We start from the raw sequence: 23,632 nt of genomic DNA, 5'->3' as shown, positions 1-23,632 counted from the left end.
TTGTGCGGGAATCTTCGATGGAATCGTTGAATTAATCGTGGTGCGTGAACATAGTTACTGGGTTCCCAAGATCTTTCCTGAGGTCCATATCCTTTCCAATCAACAAGATAGAAGAGTTTCGACTTAACTATCTTGGAATCTAAAATGTCTTTCACTTCGAATTCTAATTCTCCATCAATTTGGACAGGGCCTGGGGGCTCAGACAGTCTGGTTCCAGGTTGTACTGGTTTTAGAAGAGATGCGTGAAAAACGGGATGAATCGGCATGTTGGATGGTAAATCGAGTTTAAAGGCCACTGGGTTGATAATAGCTTTGATGGGGTAAGGCCCAATGAATCTGGGATTAAAAGTTCGCTGACCCTTGAGGGGTAGATGTTTAGTTGCTAGCCATACCTGATCTCCTACTTGGTAAGGAGGAGTTTTACTTCGGTGCAAATCAGCGTTTTCTTTATACTTTTTCTTGGCTTGCTGTAAGTGGGTTGTAGCTTCTTTGAAAGCTTGGGTTATTGTGGAATGTAGGTGATTTACTGCAGGCATCTCCAGGGTCAGAGGTGGAACTAGGTCAGAGGTCCGAGGATGGTGACCATACAGGGTATAAAAAGGAGTCTGTCCGGTTCCAGAATGCACTGAATTGTTGTATGCATATTCTGCAATCCAAAGGATGTCTTTCCAATTTAACTCGGATTGGTGTAACATGCACCGCAGATATTGCTCGAGAGTCTGATTGGTTCTCTCGGTTTGTCCGTCGGTCTGGGGGTGGTGGCTGGTGGATAACCGCACGTCTATTTGTGCTAGTTGGCAACATTTCTTCCAAAAGTGGGAGATAAATTGACTTCCACGGTCTGAGACTAATATGGAAGGGAAACCATGTAACCGCACTATATTTTCCATAAATTCCTTGGCCAAGGTGGAAGCTGACGGCAATCCTTTTAAAGGGATAAAATGGGCCATTTTGGAGAATAGATCCACTATTACGAGAATCGTGTTGTAACCACCACAAGGAGGCAGGTCAGTTATAAAGTCCATTGACAAGGTGTGCCAAGGTGCTGGTGGAATGTCCAAAGGTTGAAGTAGGCCGGCTGGCCTTTTCTTTTGACTCTTATTCTGGGCACAGATTCCGCAAGACAACACAAATGACTTTATGTCTTTTCTCCAAGAAGGCCACCAGAAGTGGCGTTTGATCTTTTCTCCTGTTTTCGCGATACCGGGGTGTCCTTCCATTAATGATTCATGATGACGGGTAATGACAAGTTCCTGCAATTCTTTACTTGGCAGAAATAACCGCTCTTGGAAGTAGGGTAAATCATCCTTAACGGTGTAGTGAGGACCCTTTTGACTCCATTCCAGTAAGGCAGAAGAGTCAAAAAGCTGTTTTACTTGAGCTTGGATGTCCTCAATGGTTTGCAATGAAGTCAGGCCCAGAATTCTTTGTTCCGGTATGATTGGCACAGGTTCTAAATTCGAATTGGGTTCTTCCATGCCTATCCGGGATAAGGCATCTGCCTTACCATTCTTGCAGCCAGGGCGATAGGTAATTACAAAATCAAATTCCGCAAAGAATAAAGCCCATCGGAGTTGTCGCGAAGATTGAGCTTTGGCCGTCTTTAAATACTGCACATTTCTGTGGTCCGTAATTACGGTGATGGTGTGTCTTGCACCGAGAAGATAGTGACGCCAAGCCTTGAAAGCTGATTTAATAGCCAGTAGTTCTTTGTCGGTAATTGCGTAATTGAGTTCAGGTGGAGAGAATTTTCTGGACAAAAAGGCTACAGGGTGTAGTTGGTTAGTTTCTGGGTCTCTTTGCGACAGGACAGCTCCCATGGCCGAACTGGATGCATCGGTTTCCACGATGTAAGGGAGATCTGGGCGCGGGTGCTTCAATACAGGTGCAGAGGTGAATTTGGTTTTCAGGTCCTGAAAGGCTTGTTCAGCCTCAAGAGTCCATTCAAAGCGTTTATTTTTCTTTAGGAGAGCTGTGATGGGTTGAACAGTTCGAGAAAATTTCGGGATGAACCTTCGATAGAAATTGGCAAAGCCAAGCATGCTTTGCACTCCCTTCACAGAGCTAGGAGATGGCCATTTGAGAATGGCGTCCACTTTCCGCGAGTCCATTCGGATTCCTTGAGGTGTCAGGATGAATCCGAGAAACTCCACTTCTGTGGTATGAAAAACGCATTTTTCGAGCTTGGCAAATAATTTGTGCTGGCGCAATTTCTCAAGAACTGCCCTAACATGGTTTCTGTGATCAGATTCTGAGGAGGAATACACCAGGATGTCGTCAATATAAACGATGACACAAACATCGATAAGTTCCCGAAGAACATCATTCATGAAGTACTGAAAGGCGGCAGGTGCGTTGCACAAACCGAAGGGCATTACTTGATATTCGAAGAGCCCAAATTTGGTGCGGAATGCAGTCTTCCACTCGTCGCCCTCTTTTATACGTACCAGATGGTAAGCTCCTCGGAGATCTAGCTTGGTGTACACACGAGCATCTTTTACTTGGTCAATAAGCTCAGGTATCAGGGGCAAAGGGTAACGATTCTTAATCGTTATCTGATTTAGGGCGCGGTAGTCAATACAGGCCCTAAGGTCTCCTTCCTTTTTAGGTACGAAGAACAAAGCGGAAGAGACTGGTGACTTTGATGGGCGAATGAAGCCATTGGCCAGGTATTGATCCAAATACTGGCGCAAATGCAGGTCCTCAGGTTCAGTAAGAGCATAAATCCTACTACAAGGTAGTTGTGCATTGGGTACCAAGTCGATTTGGCAATCGTAAGATCGATGGGGAGGTAAGGTGTTAGCCTGCTCTTTCTGAAAAACATCTTGGAATTCTTGGTATTCAGATGGTAGCTGTACAGGGGTGGAAGTTACAGAGGCTAGACCCATAGCTGGATTCCTTGGGTAACAGGTTGGTTCACAATCAGGAAAAGTTATCTTCTTTGCTCGCCAGTCTATTCTCGGATTATGTGTTTCTAACCAAGGGATACCAAGAAGTACTTGAAATTGTGGGGCCTTGATCACATCAAACACGATTGCTTCCCGATGTCCGTCCTGACCCACCAGAGTGATTTCAACTGTGGAATGCGTTACAGGCCCTGAGGCTATTTCGGTTCCATCAACTGTAGTAATTACATCTTGGGTTACTTTCGGGCAGAGAGGAAGCTTAATCCTGGAAGCCAATTCACGGTCTATGTAATTTCCAATAGCTCCACTGTCTATGTATGCTTTTATAGCATGCAACTGCTGAGGCTGTTTTGGGTTCACAAGCACCATTGGCATGACAAAATGCGAGGTCAAAGAGTTTGTTTTCAAGCTCGGCAAGCGGACCCCTACGCTTGTCGGGCTAGGTCGTTTCCCGAACCAGGTGTCAATAACTCGTTATCAGTGGCTCCAACCACCTTCTTGGGTGGTTTAACTGGACAACTTTGAAGAAAGTGCCCGGAAGTTCCGCAATACAGACAAAGTTGCATTTGTCGCCTTCTCTCTCGTTCCTTCTGCGTTAATGGTCCTTTAACACTGCCAATTTGCATAGGTTCGGAAACGTCAGTACTCTTGGAGTTAACGTGGGTCTTGATAGGTACTCTGGTTTCATACTTGAGCCGATCTGCTTTTCTATTTTGAAGTCTGTGATCAAGTTGAACCACTAAGTCTATGAAGTCTGCACAGGCCTGGGGTGGATCTACTATCTGAGCTATAACATCTTTAAGCTCTCCGCGCAGGCCTCGATGAAACAATGTGATCCTTTTATTTTCAGGCCATCCAGTTTCCACAACTAGTCTATTAAAGGTGGCGATATAGGACAAAAGATCCTGATTACCTTGTCGTAAGGATAGCAGTTCGTTGTCAAGGGCCTGTCCCTGCGAGTGTCGAGCGAACAATCTTTCCATGCTGGCCTGGAAGCCCTGGAAATCCCGGAGAATGGGATCATCCTGATTTACCAATGGAATAGACCAATCGGCAGCACAGCCACTGAGGTAAGATAGTACAAAGGCTACTTTGGTCTGGTCGTTGGGGAAGGCCCCGGGCCTGCATAAAAAGTGTAAACGGCATTGGTTCATAAAAACGGCATATTTCTTGGGATCCCCCGCAAAACGTTCCGGCGGGGCCAAAGGCATGTGTCCAGGTAGATTGATTTGTACCGGGTTATTCGAACCCATTGTTGTAGAAATATCTCCGGAAACAGGTAAAGGAGTGTGCTCTGCCTGGCCCTGCAATAACCTTTTGGCCAGATCATCAGTTCTTTCCTTGGATAGGATTAGTTCCCTTCTGAGAGCATTAGTCTCCTGGCGGGCTGAGTGCACTTCTGCCCGTAATTCCCCTAAAAGATGGGCCAGCTGATCTGTCTCGGAAGTCTCCATAGCGCCCAGGTGGGAAATTGTGGTAAGGCTTCGCGTTCTGTAACGCTCACCTGGTTCCCACGGAGGCGCGGCGTCGAAGGCGCAGAACTCTGAAGATGGACAGGAAGGGCCCCTCTATTCTGGCTTCCCTGGCTCGTTGGATACCCTCCTGTGCGTGAAAAGGGAGTATTACCAACTGTGGAACAATGCTCAAGCCTCCCACTCCCTTCCAACCCTCCACGATACCTCCTCCACGATTCCCCATGAAGCCTCACCTTAGGGTTTGGAAGGATGAGCTCTCCATCCTGCTTCTGATGCAGGGGCGCGTTGAAACCCAGTTACTTCACTGGATTGAGGATTGATGGGAGTTCAGGTAAGCTTGACTGTTCAGGTAAGGCGCTGTAAAAGTTCTGTTCAAAAGTTCAAGCTTAATAATAATGTTCGTTGTCTAATTGCAGCAAGCGCTAATGCTTATGTCTTTTTCCCCTTAGGGGCCGGGGTTCGGAGTGCCGGAGATATGGCGCCGACCCGAAGTGAAACAGTTCTGGATGAGCGCTCAGGTAATGTCTTTGCATTCGCTCATTCAATGTCTTTGTCTTTTTTCCCCATAGGGGCCGGGGTCCGGAGATGCCAGGAAGCGGCAGGACCCGAAATGCAGTGGGAATAATCCAACAGGTAAGACTTAAAAGGAAACTGAGCTTTCCTTATTCCTTTTCTCCCTCTCACCTTTGTTCTTGTCTTTTTTCCTCTAGGCGCCGGGGCGTAGCTGAATCCGGAAGATTGCTGCTGAAGATGGAAGCGCCTTGCAAAGGTGAGTAAAATGCAGCGCTGCAGCGATCGAAACGAAATGCCTTTAAAATGATGTCTTCCTTTTCAGGGCCGTTGGAGAAATGACTCCGGGATGCAGATTTAGCAGGTAAGGGCTTTTCTTCTCCTATTCTCTTCCTTTCTCCCCTTGCAGGTGTTCCAGGGTGCTGGCAGGCGTGGCTGAAGTCAGGATGCAGGAGCTGACACGGTGAGCGTCCAGCTGCTAGGTGCAGAACAACGCGAAGCACGTGTGGCTGTTCGGGTGGGGTTTAAATAGCCTTGGAAGAAGTTCCTGGTATGTATCCTTACACCAATCAGGTATGTATCCTTCCCCGACCACACCCGGGTGGTGAAGTAGTCCTACAGGTAAAGTAGTCCCATTCAGGCCTCAAGAGGGCCTGGATGAAGCAGCAAGGTCTGCATCAGGTAAGTGTGCACCCAAGCACTTAAACACATATCCTCTTCTATGAGCCTGGCGCCTAAGGCGCCAGGACTGAGTCCAAAGGGCCCCGACTTGGGCCCGCTGAGACTTCCCTGGGGAAAATGATGTCTGCCTCTGGGGTTGCTGGGCCCGGCCTGGCTCCTTGGAGGTAGGCATCATGACAGCTGTATCGGGTCCATGTAATATAAACGCATGAAAAAATAACAAAAACTTTAAAAACAAACAAATATATATATATATTTTTTGGGGGGGCGTGGCTTGGCAGCAATGGAATAGGCTGCACTCATCCTGAGCTCCTGCATCCGTCAAGCGATCCGAATGAAGCGCATGCCTTAAACTTCAGGAACCAACATGAAAAACAGATAGATGCAGTATGAAACGGAGCGGATCCCATCGAAAGTTGTTGCAAGCTACTTAGGCAAGTACATCAAAAGTTATGGAATGCTGAAGTTCAGGACAACAACCGAAGGACCGTAATCAAAATCGCAGTCGTCCCTGGACAAAGGAGCCTCTATGCGTTAAGAAAGTGCTGAGGCAAAGAAGCAACGCATCCGTGAAACCGGTGCCTTTATCAAAGGTGCCGACTGTAACAATGAACGAGGAGAACGCCCGGCGTGCACGCTGAACACTAGATGAAAGCGAGAAGTAAGCACCAGCAAATACACATAGCGGCGGCTTCCCCGGAGAAGTTGTGGAATGGGAAGCGCATCGCTGCAGAAGCGAGAGAACGGACAAGTCACCTGAAGCCCCCTGCGACGTTGACACGGCAAGCTGCAAATCTGTACGTGTCGGGGTACTGCGGAGAACGAACCATGACCAAGTAATACGGTTGGCATGATTAGATCAGTGCAGCTAATTCAGCGCAAGACTGCAGCTCCCCTGAGATGCGCTGAAGCGTAAAGAGAAAGTGGCTCCCGGCGGACTGCCTGAAACATAACTAATTGGAACTTAGACACTGCGGATTGATACATGTTACAAGGCAAAGCTTGTAAAGTCATCATAAGTTAACAAACAGTAACATTGTTGCAACGTTACTTTCGTAAACAACGCGCTCACTCTTGGGCAAATAGTGCACCCGGATGTTGGCAAAGATAACCCCCAGGGGATGAAAGCAGGGGACACGGCCCTAGGACACCATGAGCCTGTAAGCAAAGGGCGTGGGCACTGAGACAGGCTCAGCATGGGAGCTGCGAACGCAGAACACATTTAAAGGAGCTCTGGAGGCATATGACATTGGAAAATATTAAGCTGGTGTGACAGGCGAAGACACCAACTGAGTCTCAATCTAAGCACATGGGGAATAAGCGTTGCCGCATGAAAGAAGAATATATTGATGCACATCCCTCATAAATGGGAATAAGGACAGACTATCAGAGGGACGAAACCAAGGGGCACGCCCCAGATGGGAAACAAAGACTGCCATACTAAAAGGATGGCTGTCACACAAGTGAGATCCCGCCTGCCACACATTAAGCGGTCTCACTAGCAGTATCAACAACGGATTCATCTCACCTAGCTGAGCGGCACCCCAGGCATGACAGGAAATACACACACGTCCCAATAACTGGCAGGGTTATCGCCCAATGAAAAGGGGTGCTGGGAGAAATACAGCAAGGGGCCTGCGGAGACTCAGTGTCACGACCGCTGTGCGCTGGCGGCTGTGGGAGAGGTGGAAGCGAGGCCGCCATTAAATTGTGCCGTCACGTTTTCTCCCTGACAGCACTTACGGTCTAGTCTTTTTCAACATGGCCGCTGCCTACGCGTATTTACTTCCACACGCTAGGCAGCTCGGCGCGTTGCAACTTCGGATTTCCCTCTGTTGCTCTCGCTCCTCTATTGTTTTCTCCTTGGCGGTGCTCCGCCCGTGCTATTCTGGGGCTCCCTTGCCCTTGCGCTCTTCCCCTTGCTCTCTTTCTCCATTCTGCCTTCCCTGTATTCACTTCCCGGTTGTTTTCACCGGGGCGCTCCTTCCCTTGCTATCCCTCTCTCGTCTCCTTTCTCATCGCAGCTCGTCCCTCTTGTACACTCTCATACTCACCTTGCATATTCGTCTATTTTGTGCTTCTCCGAGTTTCCCGGTGTTCTAATCCTGCTCAAGTACTCCGGAGGGGTTTTTATGCCATTTGGCTTTTCCCCTCACTCCGTTGTTAGTCCGTTGCGGAGGGGGGTCACCGTGCCTCCTGTGTTGGAGCCGCGGTGGCTTCCTTTCGAGACCGACCTTATCTTCAACAGAAGAAGAGACTTCCCGCTCTACATGCCAGAAGGAAGAAGTTAAATTACTCATCAAGCTCAGGTGAGGAGGAAAGGGAACGGGAGAACGAGTTGTGTCCTACTGATGAGGAAGACTTTACCGAACAACCTGTTAAAGTGGTGAGTCCGCCAGCCCAGTGTGATAGCTTGCAACGCCCGAGTATTGAGATGGCAACCCCACAACAACTCCAGGAACTCGTCGCAGCAGTACAAAGTTTGAGTCTGGAGGTTCAGACTTTGAAAACAGACAATGCCACTCTTCAACAAAGGGTTGCTGCTCGAGAACAGCTTACTGCAGATCTCCCTCCCCTACCCTTGGTATCAGGCAAATTTGATGGCACCGAGAGGAAAGTAAAGGAATTCCTTGATGCTTGTAATATTCACTTTGCTTTCCGAAGAGGCACCTTTTCCACAGATCATACAAAGGTAGGGTTCATGATAACCCATATGACGGGTAATGCCTTAGCATGGGCCACTCCTTTGGTATCTCGATCTGACCCGGTGTTACAAGATTATACAGCTTTCAAAGACCTTCTCAAACAGACTTTCCTCCATACGGAAACAGCCTTTGTAGCCAGCGAAGACCTCCTTGACGTGCGTCAAGGAAATTCAGACCTACTTTCCTATCTGTCTTCTTTCAAAAGAATAGCTGCGGAGGCTGGTTGGCAAGAAGAAGCACAGTATACCATATTCCGGAGGGGTTTACGGGAGGACTTAAAGGACGAACTAGCCAGAATTCCCCGCCCAGACTCTTTCTCCGATCTCATCAAGGCGATAATTAGGATCGATTATCGCATGACCGAAAGAAAGAACGAGAAGAAGAAGACTCGTCCTCCCGGATCTTTCCTTGAAACCCACACGTCGACCTCCTCACCTGGTACTCGTCCACCTTCCAGAGACGAACCAATGCAGATAGGTACCACCCGAGCTCCTTTGACAGCGGAAGAAAAGAAGAGAAGACGAGAAGGCAATCTGTGTCTCTATTGTGGTTCAGCAAATCACCTTCTGAGGGACTGTCCTGACGTACCTCCGAGAAGGCTGGGAAACGAGCGCCCTCGGTAGTCGGTGGGACAGACTATCGAGGGGCGTCAGTTGGTTCCTATGCTACACTTTCAGTGACCTCTGCCAAGACCTCCGAAGACCATCGTTTGATGGTAGTTGCCGTCCAGCTCAAGTTCAGAGGACAACAGATAGAGACACAAGCCTTGCTAGACTGTGGAGCGGCCGGAAATTTTCTGGACACCTTGTGGGCAGAGAAGGTGGGCCTTCTCCGAGTACCTAAGAAGGAAGACCAGAAGGTAGAAGGGGTAGATGGTACTCCTTTATGCTCCGGGCCTATAACCCACACCACCGAGGAAGTACAAGTATCTATCCAACAACATTCTGAGACTCTAAAGTTCAATATCATTAGGGCCACCCATTTCCCTGTTATATTGGGGATTGGTTGGCTACGCAAACACAACCCAACAATAAATTGGACAGACAATCTGCTGAGCTTTCACTCTTCTTTTTGTCAAGAAAGGTGTTTGCCGGGACCGATGTTTGAGAAGGTAAAGACAATATGTGCTACTGAGAGTAGCTCCATCCACAATATACCCAGGATATTCGAGGAATTTGCTGATATTTTTAAGGAACAACAACCTTCGGTACTTCCCCCTCATCGGCCGGAAGATTGTAATATAGACCTCATACCTCAGGCCTTGGTTCCTTTTGGAAGAATGTACCCTCTATCTATGGCTGAAAAGACAGCTCTCCGGCGCTACCTGGATGACAATCTTGCGAACGGATTGATCCGACCATCAAGATCCCCAGCAGGTGCTTCTTTATTTTTCATACCCAAGAGAGACTCTAAGGAGTTGAGACCTTGTATTGATTACAGGGGTCTAAATCAAGTCACGATCAAGGACATATATCCGATGCCTATAATCTCTGAGATACTTGAAGCCGTTCAGGGATCGGTATTGTTTACTAAGCTCGATCTTCGGAACGCATACCATTTGCTTCGGGTGAAATCCGGTGATGAATGGAAGACTGCTTTCCGCACTCCCTACGGGCTTTTCGAGTACCGAGTGATGCCATTTGGACTAGTAAATGCTCCCTCTATATTCCAGAGGTTCATGGATCGCATATTTTCCGATCTGTTGGGGATCAACACAGTAGTATACCTTGATGATATCCTGATATTCTCCCGGAAGAAGGAAGAGCATTTATCCCAGGTATTGGAGGTGTTACACCGACTCCGAGTACATCATCTATTGGTCAAACCAGAGAAATGTGCTTTCGCAAAATCATCCATACCTTACTTGGGGTTTATACTCTCTGAAGAAGGGATAACCATGGATCCCGAGAAAGTTGAAGCCATTCTCTCATGGCCATCTCCCTCTTCCGTAAAGGACATCCAGAGGTTTTTAGGTCTGGCAAACTTTTACCGGAAATTCAATTCGAGATTTTCAAGACTTACCTTGCCCATCACTTCTCTACTTAAGAAGCCCTCTAAACCTTTTCTTTGGAATAAAGAGGCAGAAGACAGTTTTACCAGTCTCAAAGGAAGATTCTGCACAGCTCCTATTCTTCAGCAACCAGACCAACTGAAACCTTTCATTATGGAGACTGACGCTTCTGCGGCTGCAGTAGGCGCCGTTCTTCTCCAAATCAACCGCGGCATGGAACATCCTATAGCCTATTTTTGCAAGACCCTGACGACCAGTCAACAAAATTACTCTGTCATTGAGAAAGAGCTACTGGCTATGAAATTGGCTTGTCTGGAATGGAGACACTTACTTCAAGGAAGTATGCACCCATTTCAGATACGTACTGATCACAAGAATTTGCAGATTTTGAGGCAACAGGAATGCTACAACACCCAAGCCAGATGGGCACACTTCTTTGCTCAGTTTCATTTCACCATCACGTATATTCCAGGCTCACAAAACCAAGTCGCTGACGCTTTGTCTCGTAGAAACGAAGTAAACAAGCCATATCAGAAAGAACTCATGTTTCCCCGTACTAAGATCGTCCTGGTTGTATCGTCATTTCTAGAAGAGGTTAAGGGGGCTTATACTCCTTTAGAAGGTCCCGCTCCCAAACTAAGAAATGTACCTGTCGAGGAAAAAGATGGACTGTATATCAACCAAGGAAGACTAGTCCTACCCACACACGACCTCCAGGTACAAGCTCTTAAGTGGTGTCATGACTCAAAGGTAGCGGGTCATCGTGGCCTGCGCGGTACACTTGAACTGCTCCAAAGAACCTTCTTTTGGCCCAATATGCGGGCAGACACTCAGGCTTATATTCAAACATGTTTGACTTGTTTACGAAACAAGCATTCCACCCAGAAATCATTGGGGTTACTTCAATCCAGCCAAATCCCTCCAGGTCCTTGGATTAACATTTCTACGGACTTCATCGTCGACTTACGTAAATCCCAAGGTTGTACGTGCATCATGGTAACTGTCGATACCTATTCCAAATTGGCGCATTTCTCCCCACTGTCTGGCATACCGTCTGCTTCACTCACTGCTGAAGTCTTTCTAAAAGACATATTCAGATTGCATGGACTCCCTCAAAAGATTGTATCTGATCGTGGCAGCCAGTACACCTCTAAGTTTTGGTCAGCTTTATGCAAATTGTTGGGTATTGAGAGGGCTCTTTCTTCTGGATTCCATCCTCAGACAAATGGCCAAAATGAGAGGCTAAACGGAACCCTTGAACAATATCTGAGGTGTTTCGTAAACCAGTCTCAAGACAATTGGGTTTCTCTTCTCCCAACTGCCGAGTTCTCATACAACAATGCGATTCATGCTTCTTTAGGAATGAGTCCTTTTTATTGTACGTATGGATATCATCCCAGATCTATTATACCCACTTTCTGGAAGGAAACCTCTATCCCGTCGATTGAATCCGGCTTGGCGCAGCTGAGAGAAGCTCACATCACCGCCAAACAGAGTCTTAAAGAGGCAAGCATTCATTATAAAGACCAAGCAGATCGCCACCGGAGACAGGTGCCGATGTGGGAGAAAGGTTCAAAGGTTATGCTGTCTACCAAGTTCCTTCCCCGATGGGTCAGACCTTCCAAGTTGTCCCCCCGGTATATTGGACCTTTCGACATCCTGACCAAGATCAACCCAGTGGCTTACCGCCTCAAGTTACCTAAGTCACTTAGTCGTGTTCATCCGACTTTTCACTCCTCACAGCTCCGCTCTTATGTGGCTGATGAGAGAAGGCAGAGAGTTCGCAGACTTCACGTTCCACCCGACCCTAACTCTGAAGAATACAAAGTCTCCCACATCAGGGATTCCCGTTACCATAAAGGTCGCCTGGAATATCTTATACATTGGAAAGGCTTCCCTTCGTCCGAGGATTCTTGGGAAGCCCGATCTTATGTTAACGCTCCCCGTTTTCTACACCGGTTCCACAACCTACATCCCGGCAAGCCCGGGGGGTGTCGCCCTAGAGGGGGGCATACTGTCACGACCGCTGGGCGCTGGCGGCTGTGGGAGAGGTGGAAGCGAGGCCGCCATTAAATTGTGCCGTCACGTTTTCTCCCTGACAGCACTTACGGTCTAGTCTTTTTCAACATGGCCGCTGCCTACGCGTATTTACTTCCACACGCTAGGCAGCTCGGCGCGTTGCAACTTCGGATTTCCCTCTGTTGCTCTCGCTCCTCTATTGTTTTCTCCTTGGCGGTGCTCCGCCCGAGCTATTCTGGGGCTCCCTTGCCCTTGCGCTCTTCCCCTTGCTCTCTTTCTCCATTCTGCCTTCCCTGTATTCACTTCCCGGTTGTTTTCACCGGGGCGCTCCTTCCCTTGCTATCCCTCTCTCGTCTCCTTTCTCATCGCAGCTCGTCCCTCTTGTACACTCTCATACTCACCTTGCATATTCGTCTATTTTGTGCTTCTCCGAGTCTCCCGGTGTTCTGATCCTGCTCAAGTACTCCGGAGGGGTTTTTATGCCATTTGGCTTTTCCCCTCACTCCGTTGTTAGTCCGTCGCGGAGGGGGGTCACCGTGCCTCCTGTGTTGGAGCCGCGGTGGCTTCCTTTCGAGACCGACCTTACCTTCAACAGAAGAAGAGACTTCCCGCTCTACATGCCAGAAGGAAGAAGTTAAATTACTCATCAATCTCAGGTGAGGAGGAAAGGGAACGGGAGAACGAGTTGTGTCCTACTGATGAGGAAGACTTTACCGAACAACCTGTTAAAGTGGTGAGTCCGCCAGCCCAGTGTGATACTGAGCTAGGGCCCCAGCATAGCATCAAGCAGCGCTGTCAACCCTGATAAACTGTGGAGAACTGGCGAGCCAGGGGAGCTGAGAGGTTGGAACGGCTGCTACGCAGGGGGCAGCTTCATACTAAGGAAGAAAAGCGCACAGCCAACAGTGTCACTACGAGCCCAGACAACTGCAGGCCAAAACAACATCAAAATACAACTAACAGCACACAACTGTGTACTGAGGACGGACAGAGCCGAGGACACTGGGGGTAATGGCTCTCAAGGGAGGCAAAGGAAAAGGCAAGCAGCCATCAATGGATATTTTTACCAAACCACACTAGACCCCAAACACGCCCACACAAGCAACGAACGCCGCACCTGAGGGAGTGACCCCGTCGATAAGCGAACACCAGATTTTAGCAGCCATAACCGGACTGAAATCCTCATGGGGGACTGCATTGGCTGACATGAAAGCGTCCTTGGAAACGAAGATCGATGCAGTAGGGATAGAAGTCAGCCTATTTAGACAATAAGTGAGAGCATTGGCAGAAAGAAAGAGCGGGTTGGAGAGTGCAGTGAAAGTTAACACAGAGACCAGCAATGCTAACGCTAAGGAGGTCCACATACTGAAGCAGCAAGTAGCTAACCTGGAGAACCGAGCTGAGCAGGCAGAAGGTAGAGAGCGACGCAACAATGTTCGTTTGGTAGGCCTGCCGGAAGGAGAAGAAGACTCGGACACCACGGACTATGTGGAAAACATGCTTATCCAGGAAATCGGGTCCGGCAAGCTCTTGCAAGGATTTGCAGTAGAACGAGCGCATAGGGCCTTGATGAGGAGGCCACAACCCGGAGCCCCACATGAGCAATCATAGCAAAGATACTGAATTACAGAGACATGGAAAAGATCCTGGAATTTTTCTGGAAAGGGGGAACAATAATACACGCATCGTCGACGGTCACTGCATACCCGGATCATACTATGATGGTACAAAGACAACGGTACAGTTATGTGGCGGTGAAAAGAAGATTGCGCACAATTGGCCTCAATACATGCTTTTATATCCCGTGAAACTGAAGGTCTTCCACAAAGACAAAGCATATTTCTTCGAGGCTCCGCAGGAGGTGACAGACTGGCTGGAGGCTCAAGGCATCCCGGAAGCTGGAGATGGGCAAGGAAGCGATGGACAGGATAAGTTACCTGGACTATGCCTCAAACTATGGGAGATGAGGGGTGCTCAAATGGAGTGGTCAAATAAAGACGAAGAGGGCGTTGGTAAAGTATAGATTCAAATGTTCGATATGCTTAAGAGATGGACATGTTGGACTGGAATATAGAAAGGTGTAATGAAGCTATAAGCAACAGATGCGTGAAAAGTGGTACGAATATAGGAGACATGGGATGTAAAGACCCTAACCCCAGTAATTAGTTAAGGCGCCAATAGGGCGAGACTTCCCTGCTGTGCCCTGAGTACGAGCAGAAGCCACGAAAAGGGCAAGATGCAGGGGTGCCTGAGATCCAGGGATGGAGCTGGGCATCAGTTGGGAGGGGGCGGTGACATTGGCGGTTGGGAAGTATGTTGGGACTGGGATGGGAGGAGAGAGGGAGGGAAGATGGGAAAGTTGGGGTGTTTATAGTTCAAGGGAGTTTAAGTTAGGGAACGAGCTTACACGCGATAGTAAAATACTGGAAGGGGGCTGGGAAGATACTGGAGGAGGGCGGAGAGGTGCTGAAATATGGGGGACCTTAGGGTAATCTCCTGGAATCTCAGGGGGCTCAATAGCTATTTAAAAAGAAATAAGGTCATGATGTACTTAAGGAGGCAGAAAATAGACATAGCGCTGCTACAAGAGACACATCTTACGAAAGAGAAGCTGGAAGTGCTCCAAAAGAAATGGAAGGGAACCGTCATTGGGGCAACTTATTTTGCGCATGCCAGGGGGGTTATCACAAGGATAGCACCAGAAGTCCCATTTCAATTACTGCAGTCCACGATTGAAGCAGACGGGAGGATGGTGGCAATACGGGGATTGATTGAAAATAAAGAAATTTGCATAATAAATACATATGCCCCGAACCAGGACACAATTACTAATTTCAGGAACCTACATAAGAAATTGAGCAGGTATATGTGAGGTGCGGCGATCTGGGGAGGTGACTTTAATTGCACATTGAATCCGAAGGTAGATCGCTCGGAACGCAAACAAGACAGGCCCTCCCCGGCAGGTAAAGCATTACAGGCCCTGTTGACAGAGTTCCGCCTAGAAGACACATGGAGGACCTACCACCGTCAAGATAGAAAATACTCACACTATACAAAACTTGTACACGAGATTAGGCTACATGTTCATCACACAAGAAGTAATGGCAGAAGCAGTACAGATAGAATACAAGGCAAGGGTCCTATCAGATCACTCTCCATTGCTGCTAATATGGCAATATAGACCCCTGAGAGCCAAGATACCAACCTGGCGATTAAGAGCTGAAGCACTGAAGGATGTGACATTTAGAGAGGACCTGAGAGAAGAGATTGTTAGATACTTCGAGATCAATACCGGGAATGTGGATTCAGCTGGCACACTATGGGAAGCATTCAAAGTGGTGGTGAGGGGGATAGCGATAGCTAAATCTAAAGGGTTGCAGGGGGGCATACTAAAAGATTTACAACAAGCAGAAACCAAACTGGAAGTAGCTTTAAGCAAAGGAGGCGACACGAAAACAGACGCAGAAACCATAAGTCGATTGCAACTGAAATGTGTAGAGCACTGGGAAAGATTATGTCATTTGAATTATAAAAAGTACGTGGAAAGGCAACACGCGGGAGGAGACAAACCGGGAAGAATGTTAGCATGGTTGTACAAAAGGGAGAATCCCAGATCTGTGATTAGAACAATAATAGGACAAAATGGACAGATAGTAGACACTCAAGAGGGTATCAACCGGGAGTTCCTAGAATATTATCGGAAGTTATATGAGAGTAATGAGGGGTGCCATAGCCAGGAAATATTAGACACGTTAGAAGATATAAGCTTACCACGAATAAGCGCAGAAGAAAGAGTGGACCTAGATGCCCCGATCACATTAGAAGAGCTAGAGGAAGTGATAGTACAGCTGACCACAAGTAAGACCCCCGGGGTTGACAGGCTTCCCCGTGAATTTTATAAAACGTACAAAAGTGAGGTGCTCCCCCCGATCCTAATGATGCTGAATGAAGCGCACAAGATAGGAAGACTACCAGAGACCCTGCGAGAAGCAATTATTAATCCATAGCCCAAACCCAACAAACCAGGTAAAGATTGTGGATCCTTCAGGCCGCTATCTATGTTGAATCAAGACAGTAAAATACTTACAGCAGTATTGGCAAATAGAATGAAACGGATTATTAACAAACTAATACACCCAGATCAGACAGGATATGTCCCTTGTAGGAATATATACCACAACCTCAGGAGACTTCACCAGGTCACAGAATATACAAAAGGTGATGCGGACGAAATTGTTATAGTATCACTGGACGCAGTCAAGGCCTTTGACTCTGTCAAATGGCCCTGGCTATTCCCAGCTCTGAAGAGTTATGGGATTGGAAAAGGGTACCTTAAGTGGGTCACACTACTATATAGCGCACTGATAGCTTGAGTAAAAACGGGAGCTATTATCTTAAAAAAATGGCAGCTGGGCAGGGGCACCAGACAGGGATGTCCGTGGTCTTCGATGCTATATATCCTAGCGCTAGAACCACTGGCAATATGCCTCCGGCAGCAGTACGAGGAGATAGTAATCTCAATAAAAGGGGAGCCGCATCTAATCTCACTATATGCAGATGATATGCTGCTGTATCTGAGATACCCTGAGGAAAACCTCCAATATATCTTGGAGGTAATGGAGCAATTTGCGCTGTTGTCTGGTATAGCAGTGAACCCCAAAAAGTCATGTATATTTCCACTGGGTATATACGTAGGATCCCCACAAAACAAACTACTGGTGTTACAAATATCATGGGAGCCACATACGTTCAGGTACCTGGGAATAGATATCTATCACACAGTAGAAGCGGAACATCTGCATAAGATTGTCAAAGCAGTACAGAAAATTGAAAATAATATGAAGTTTTGGTCCAAGCTCCCCCTGGCAATGATGGGTAGAGGAGCGCTACTGAAAATGGTGGTATTGCTGAGACTCCTGCATTACTTTGGGAATATACCATATCTGATACCGGTGCGTTTCTTCATGAAACTACAGAGTATATGCAGGGGTTTCCTGTGGCATGGGACGAGAAATAGAACTGCCCTTTGGAAGTTGCAGAATACACATGATAAAGGGGGGATTAAACTGCCAAACTACGAGATGTACTAATTAGCCAGTCAACTGCGATACATAGCCAAATGGTTGTCAGAAGACTACACCTCAGAATCAAGATTGTTGAGACTGGAATGTGCCCCATTCTTCCTAAAAGAGGTGATATGGCTACCCAAACCAGAACTGACAGTGCGCTCTGGGATGCTGGTGCTGGTATGGGAAGTATGGCGCAAAGCGTGTCAGGTGATGGAGAACCTAGCCCCATGCTCGATGCAGATCCCGCTGGTTGCACTGGCGAGAGGAGATGAACAGCTCATAAAAATAATAAGGAGGCATGGGGAATGACGAGCATTGCAACAATAGCAGACATATGGCAAGATGGGGAAATAAAAGCATTCAGGGTGGTAAGGGAAGAAACGGGACTGCATGAAGGACAATATATTACATACAATAGGTTGATTCGGCAAATTAAAAACACATAGTCGGAAGTAACGCTAAATGAGCAGCCAGACCCTGCTATAGAAACAATATACGACATAGCAGATGGGGGGCATGAGATATCTAGATTGTATGAACTATTGATGTCTAAAGTGGGAAAAAGGTGACACAACTAAGAAACAACTGGGAAGAAGAAGTGGGTGAGCCCCTGAGTGATGGGGAGTGGGAGCGAGCCCAAGGATACCATAAGAAAGTGTCAAGAAATGCCAGACTACAACAGATACAGCCCCCAAAGAATTTCCAGATTTAAGAATCCAAACAGGCAGACATGTCCCAAGTATGGAGAGGAAAATGCGGGGATGACACATGTTTTGGGCGTGCCCAGAAATTGGAAAATTCTGGGAAGAGGTAGCCCACCAGTTAGATGAAAAGGGGATCAAAATAAACATCGGATCAGTGGGGGCATGTCTGTTAGGAGGATTCCCTAGGCCAAAGCACCTAAAGCATGTAAGCAAATTAAATGTTCTGGCGTATATACTAGTTAAGCGCAGAATAGCCATGGGATGGAAGGCATGCAAAAGACCGCAAGTAGAAATCTGGTGTAAAGACCTCCAAAAATGGGCTGAGGCCAAAACAGCAGTATGGCAAGAAGCGGGAAGCAGGGGAGGAGAGGAAGAAACGGAATCCCTGACGGCCTGGAAACACTTAGTAGCTACATAATATGGGCCCGCCCAGGACTGGTCGAGTGACCAGGACTCAGGCGAAGAAATTGGAAAAAGTACCCCCGAAGTAAGACTAGAGGCAAATCAAGAAGCGGAGTAGGCTCAGATGGGAAAACATAAATGCAAGTTTTTGTAACGAATGTTAAGCTTGAATAACCTGTTGTAAGTTGTTTTGGTTTGAAATAATAAAAATTGTTTAAAAAATATATATGTATTTGTATATATATATATATATTTTAATTATTTCCCCTTGTTTATAACCGCACCTGTTTGAACCCCATACACTAACACCATATTGTACACACACTCACCAAAAAAAATCAGTATTCTTTTAGTGAAAAGGGAGAACCCGCACTTCCCTGGTACCAGCCCCTAGTGCAATAAAATCACTCCTAATCACCCTCCCACACAAGTAAGTATCTATGCGAAGCACAGTGAACTCAGTCTGGAAGAAAGCCAATCACACAGAAAATTTGATGCCAGCATTTATTGCTACAGTGTCTAATGAGAACTAAGCAGCATTTTACAATAATATGGGAATTAAAGTGCAAGCTGGATATCTTACGCTCCTAGGTGTCGTGGATGGAGATACGATCGAATCACACCCAGGACCCTCGCAACTCAAAGTGCCCGGCACCCCTCGAGAAGGGAGGGGGGACTGGCCAAGCCCCCCACAGACCTGCACCAGATGGGGATGTGATGCTAGGAGTCTCGGCCCTCTAGTGCACGGCTGATCGTCCAGGCGCTGTTCTTCTCCGTGCGTGCGTCTCACAAACAACCCAGGATGAGACCATCCCTAGCTGGCCCAGGTAAAGTTCTCTTATTAGGGGCTGTATGTCAATCACTATGACGCACTAGCTCTTCGAGAATCTTCTGGGCCCATCCTTTATGCGGCAAAACATGTTTTCGCCCGGAAAGACTAGAAACAGCCAGTCTTAGCTCCCAGGCTCTGTGTACGTAGTTTTGGGAAGGCCTTACATTCCTGTGTTATCAGTGCACCTGACTCGCAGAGCGAAGACGAGCAAGGCTGTTCCTGGCTCCTAAAGGCTGTGCAGGGCTTCTTGCAAAGCTAGATGTTTATGTCTTCAAGAAGGGCCTTCACAATTAACCCCTCACAAGCATGCTGGCTCACTCAGTTCGAGAGGCCTGACTGGTTCAGCATTTTTCCTCCACGCTTCGAATAAGCTCTAAATACACGCAAGATAGCTCAATAGGTTAATGCAAGTGCAGGTTACTGCAAGCACCTAGAGGCTTTTCATGACATTCCACCCCTTTCGAAGTGAGGCCTGAAAATGCTGACTCAGTGCCATGGTTTAGAAGCATGTACGGTGTGCTGTAGGCCGATCATTCTATTATAGAGAAATATCCTGCACAAGAGCCCAATAAAACCTATAGCAATCAGTATTAGGGAGATCAGCAGCCACACCAAGGGATACAACATTATATTAAGCAGCCTTGTGGAGGAGGGAGACCATCCAGTGAATACATCCCACCAGTGGTGAGTAGTAACCGATTGCAGATGGTCAGCAGTTTTGATTAATTGATTCCTGTCTATCATCAACTTGCACTCTGCAGAGATAACTGAGGTGGCTAGCGTTTGGAAATCTTTCCAAGCTGTTTGAGCAAATTGTCTAATAGCTTGAAGCCGGGCAGTAATCACCCCATAGGGTAGAGTCCAGTTAAGCAGATGCGTGAGCTCGACATGCAGAGTAGTGTGAGACCACTGGGTTAATGAATATAAGGTGTGAGTAACAATGTCTAAGATAGTCACAACCTGATCTACGCGAAATACTTGAGGATTCCCTAATAACCTATAATTGTTAATAAGCAAGGAATGATTAGTAAGTACGCAACCTTTATGCTGATCTTTCTGGAAAATGTCAGTCCCATTAATGTGGTATTGCATCCAGGTGCACACCCCTGCTATGGGATGCATGCATTGGTCCGGAATCCTTCCAGTTTGGGGACATACCCACCCCTGATCCCAGGGCATGCAGTTGTGACTGTGGATGGTGTAGTTTTGGCTGTCTAACCATTCCCCTCGTATCTGTGGAACCCACCTGGAACCCTTTATTTTCATAGGCAAGACTATAAAAGGACACCATATTTCTAAAGCATAAGCGGTTCTACTAACTTGCATTAAAGCGTGGCATGTGTTATTCATGCAATCAAAAGCAAGCGGTTTAATCCATATGTTTGCTGGTTACTGTAGCTCTGTGTGCCAGTGGGTTGAGGATAGTCGCCCCCACTTGGAGCGAAAAAGCCAACACCTGCTGATTTAATAAAGTTTGCCATAAAATGCATCGTGTGTCTTTGGCAGTCTTTTTGACCTGCCCTATGGCAGAAAAAATGTCTTCATAACTAAAATTCTGCCATCTCCAGTGGTTGCCAATACTTGTAGCAGTGTTTCGCAGAGTAGGGCTTATCAAGCGGCCCCATTGGGCCAGAGGTTTTATTGCAGCGCTGGCATCAAAACCCATAGTAGCTAACTTATTGCGCACAGTTTCTATGTCAAAAGCGTTTAAAGCTCCCGTTCCCACCCAGTTTCTCCCGTAATCAATTAATCTAGCCCCCTAGCTACGCGCAATTTGGTGATGGGCCATAGAAATTGACTCCATTTGTAGCAGCTTGGTAGTAATAAGGAAACATTGCCTCATGATAAATCTATGTCTAAGTGTACCTCTGTAATGATAGAGACGTGCATTACGTGTTTGCAATTTAAATGTTGTCTTGCTACTGCAAAATCTAGCATGTTCACAGTTTCTACTTTGTGTGATTTGAAGAATACCATTCTCCAAGTGGGATGTCTACCATATGCAATATTAGTTTTAGATACAAACACCATACTACCATCCGGTAGTGGCTGTTTCAACGCACAATTGTATGAAATGCATTTAGTCAAGTTATAGTCCAAAAAATCTTGGCGAGTACACTGCAGTTCTTGGGGCAGAAGAAACATGAAACATCCAACAAATTATTGGATCCATTCACTGAAACGTTTGGGCCTAAGATTTCATAAGCGCCAGTCATATGAGTCAGTGACAAAAGATGCCTGATAATGTGCCACGCCAGAACTCGTGCAGTTCCATGTGGATACTCATTTGTAGCACTTTTCTCACAGGTTACGTTGCGGTTGTAGTTGTCACGCAGGACTGGAGCATTAGGTGTACTGCATGCGATTCTCAGAGTCTATGAAGCGTCTTGCATCAACCCATTCTTTACAGAGAAAGCGTTTGCTTGGCAGGTCAGGAGCACCCACAGCAAGGCAAGTCCCATCCCCTTCATACTGCTCTACGTTCGTGGTGTGAGCCTAGTAGCGGGAATATAAACAGGCATGTCAGAATTCAGTACAACATAAGTACTTCCAACACCTTGACTCAGCACTTCCCCAGCCTCAGGCTTTTTGTTTGGATGGTGGACCCACACCTTTTTCCCTGTGCTACTGAAGCCTCCCTCACTCCTCTGCGTGGTGTCTGGGGCTTGTTTACTTTCAATCACTTGGGAACAACTGCTTGCTCACAAATCAATTGTGCAATTTGGTCATATTTGGTTAATGCTACTGCAAATGCACCAGCGTTATGTAAGAGTACCGAAACAGTCCCTCTATAATCAGGATCAATCACACCTCCCAAAATGTCAATGCCTTTTTTCGCCAGGCTGGATCGTGCAGCAATGCGTCCATAAGTACCAGCCGGCAATTTGATGCCAATACCCAGTGATATGGATTTAGTTTGCCCCGCTGGTATAACATCATATTCATAGGTAGATAAATCAAGTCCAATGCTGCCTGCCGTAGCTTGCACAGGCAACTTTGCTTCTTTGTCTGTTTTCCACACAATAAGAGTTTTTGTGGATTCCACTTTCTCACTTGTCAGTCTCACAAAGGGTGTCTGCCGGTTTCCCAACGAACGATTATTCAGTTCAAACAGTGCTTGTGCCAGGTGTTTGGACCACCCCTTGAGAGTGTGAGTCTTAGTCAATTTCTTTATTTGTTGCTTGAGCAGCCCATTGCTGCGCTCCACCAGAGCAGAGGATTCTGGGTATCGACTGATGTGCAGTGTCCATTTGATGCCTTGTTCTAGCCCCCAGTTCTGCACATTGTGTCCAGCAAAATGGCTGCCTTGATCTGATTGGATTTCATCCGGAATGCCATAGTGCCTGAGGTATTCTATTCCTTGCAAGGTAGCCCGTTGATCTGCATGGGCAACTGGATAGGCTAACAGCAGTCCAGAATATGTATCTACCATGGTCAACACATACTGTGTTCCATTCTCGGGTGGTAATGGGCCAATGTAGTCAACTTGCCATACACTAGCAGCTCTTTCAAAGGGCCTTGAGGCTTCCTCTCCAGCAGGTAGTGCTTCACTTCGCAGCAGAGGGAACATTGGGAGGCAGCTTGCTTGGCATGATCCATGGTAATGGGCAATTGTCTCCTCTTTGCCCATTCATAGGTTCCTGCTTGCCCTAGATGCCCTGAGGTTTGGTGTGCCCAGTCCGCCATGCCTTGAAATACCTCAGCTTCTTCAGGTGTTGTCACTGGGTGAATCTTTGCCATTTGATCCACTTCATTGTTGAATAGGGCAGCCAGTGAGGTGTCGGGGTACATGTGTGCATCGACATGCCCAATGCAGATTTTGCACCTCTCACCTTTGCACCACATCTCTTCCCAGATGTCCGGCCCTCCCGCGATCGGAGTGTTCTTGATCTGCCAGCCGTCTCTTCTCCATGCCGGTGCCCAATGTGTCAGGCCTTGATATGTGGCCCAACTGTCCGTGTATATGTATGCAGTCTCTGTCTCCTTCACCTGTTCAATTACGGAGGCCACCGCCTGGAGTTCAGCATATTGACTGGATCCTCCCACATCTTCTCTCATCAGCAGTGTTTCTCGGTGGGGCTGGAATGCAACAGCTTGCCAGTGTCTTTGCCCTTTATCATACTTTGCTGTGCCGTCCGTGAACCAGGCAAACTTTTGTTCTTCCTCTGTTAATGTATCATAGCCGTGTGCGACTTTGAAGGGAGATTCTTGCAACGCCGCGGGGGTGTGCGGTTCAGGCATCGCTTCCAGATCCACTGCCTCCAGCATTTGTTCTTGCAGTCTGAAAACCCCTGTGCGGCCAGCTTTCGCACGTTGC

The sequence above is a fragment of the Ambystoma mexicanum genome, chromosome 11 (assembly GCF_040938575.1).
Source record: "Ambystoma mexicanum isolate Mex_15411 chromosome 11, UKY_AmexF1_1, whole genome shotgun sequence".
NCBI classification, from domain to species: domain Eukaryota; kingdom Metazoa; phylum Chordata; class Amphibia; order Caudata; family Ambystomatidae; genus Ambystoma; species Ambystoma mexicanum.
The sequence above is the reverse complement of the archived record's forward strand: the minus strand, read 5'-3'. Positions refer to the sequence as shown.